This window comes from Oncorhynchus keta, unplaced genomic scaffold (assembly GCF_023373465.1).
Source record: "Oncorhynchus keta strain PuntledgeMale-10-30-2019 unplaced genomic scaffold, Oket_V2 Un_scaffold_14384_pilon_pilon, whole genome shotgun sequence".
NCBI classification, from domain to species: domain Eukaryota; kingdom Metazoa; phylum Chordata; class Actinopteri; order Salmoniformes; family Salmonidae; genus Oncorhynchus; species Oncorhynchus keta.
In genome coordinates this window covers 120206-122831 of record NW_026290787.1, presented here as the reverse complement: position 1 = coordinate 122831, position 2626 = coordinate 120206, and positions in this window count along the sequence as shown.

The window sequence follows — 2626 nt, the reverse complement described above, 5'->3', positions numbered from 1 at the left end:
AACGTCCTCCCTTCGCTGCTCCTGCTGTCGCTGCCTGTTACCACGCCGCTTGGTCCGTGTGTGGTGGGTGATTCTGTAACGGCGTTCGTCTGTTGAAGGAGAGTCGGACCAAAATGCAGCGTGGTGGTTACTCATGTTCTTTAATGAAGGATCGCGATACATGAAATAACTTAAATAAACAAAAAACAACAAACGGAACGTGAAAACCTATACAGCCTGTCTGGTGAACAACTACACAGAGACAGGAACAATCACCCACAAAATACACAGTGAAACCCCGGCTACCTAAATATGGTTCCCAATCAGAGACAACGAGAATCACCTGACTCTGATTGAGAACCGCCTCAGGCAGCCAAACCTATGCTACACCCCTACTCAGCAGCAATCCCAATGCCTACATAACCCCAATACGAAAACAACAAAATAAACCCATGTCACACCCTGGCCTGACCAAAAATATAACGAAAACACAAAATACTATGACCAAGGCGTGACAACTGTGTAGTGCTAGGGCGAAAAACAAAACCTGCACCCAGGAGGGCCCCAGGACTGAGTTTGGGAAACCCTGTTCTAAAGAAGTATACCTTCTAGTGTCCTCACATTCTAATCCAGACCTCCAAGACACTTCCATTACTCTGTTTAATTCTTCAACTCTAATCTGGAGATCTAATTACACCTGCTCTAGTGGAAAAAAAGTTGTTCTGTTTACCAAAACATGAACTGTACCTTCCCTGCTGCAACCAAGAATGTTTTGCATAGAAAAGGGTTATGCTATTGGTTGACTGGTCCATTTTATTCATCCTGTAACATAGCTGACTTATTTGTGTGTGTCTTTACTGATCCTGTACAGTACTGCCCCCTTAATTTCAATAGTAAATCATTAATTGGTACCTGAACGTTACTACAGTCTCTGTGACAGGTGGAGAGCCCGCAGCATAAGACCAACAGACGTCCTAATAATGTGCAGTCTGCTGACACTGGATGACTGGAAACAGCAGAGATGAAGGAGCTATGGGTTATAGCTGTCTTTGCTACAGGTAAGACTTGCTATATATTTGATTCATTCAGGGTGATTTAAGATGTTCAGACTACACTGACTGTACAAAACATTAAGATCACCTGCTCTTTCCATGACATAGACTGGCCAGGTTATTCCAGGTGAAAGCTATGATGCTTTATTAATGTCACTTGTTAAATTTATTTTAATCAATTTAGATGAAGGGGGGACAGTTTAAAGAAGGATTTTTAAGCCTTGAGATAATTGAGAAATGGATTGTGTATGTGTTCCATTCAGTGGGTGAATGGGCAAGACAAAAGATTTAAGTGCCTTTGAACAGGTATGGGAATAGGTGCCAGGCCCACCGTTTTTGTTCAAGAACTGCAACGCTGCTGGGTTTTTCATGCTCAACAGTTTCTTGTGTGTATCAAGAATGGTTCACCACCCAAAGGACATCCAGCCAACTTAACATAGCTGTGGGAAGCATTGGAGTCAAAATGGGACAGCATCTCTTTCGACACCTTGTAGAGTCCATGCCCTGACGAGTTGAGGCTGTTCTGAGGGCAGAAGTGTGTGGAGGTGCAATTCAACATCAGGAAGGTGTTCCTACTGTTTGGTAAACTCAGTGTATGATGCTGTTGTTAAGAGTCTTCTGTGATTGAGAATTATGTTGGAAAATTGCTTTCAATGAAGATGTGCAAAAATGTATGATGCATTTAACTTATCAATTGATTATTACCCATATATAACCTCACTGTTTTTACAGTGTGGTTTATTTCATTTTAAAGTTTGATTTATAGGCAATGATTGATTGATGTTTTCTCTGTTTGCTGCAAGGGATACAGTAACATCAGTGAAGACATTGTTTCAGATTTTACTGTTAAGACATTGTTTACATACTGTGAATAGACTACTGTCAGGTCTCAGATACAGTTGATAACAGAGTAGCCTTTGCTATCAGCCGTTTATTGGCACTGATAATGACTTCTTTCTATCTTAAACTACAGTAGAAAACATTTCTACACTGATGCAGACACAATGAAACTGGAACAGCATGAATCATCTCCTATATTTATAGCAACTGACACTATGTTCCCTTGTTTATGTGGTTAACTGAGTTAATTCTCTTTTTTAAAGTCTCTTTATCACAGGGGAATCTCACCACATCATCTGACATTCCAACCACCATTGACACAACTACCTCAACTACTACTGCTCCTATAACCCCTGACCCTCCAACTACTACTGCCCCTATAACCCCTGACCCTCCAACCACTACTGCCCCTATAACCCCTGACACTCCAACTACTACTGCTCCTATAACCTCTGACCCTCCAACTACTACTGCTCCTATAACCCCTGACCCTCCAACTACTACTGCTCCTATAACCTCTGACCCTCCAACTACTACTGCTCCTATAACCCCTGACACTCCAACTACTACTGCTCCTATAACCTCTGACCCTCCAACTACTACTGCTCCTATAACCCCTGACCCTCCAACTACTACTGCTCCTATAACCTCTGACCCTCCAACTACTACTGCTCCTATAACCCCTGACCCTCCAACCACTACTGCCCCTATAACCCCTGACCCTCCAACTACTACTGCTCCTATAACCTCTGACC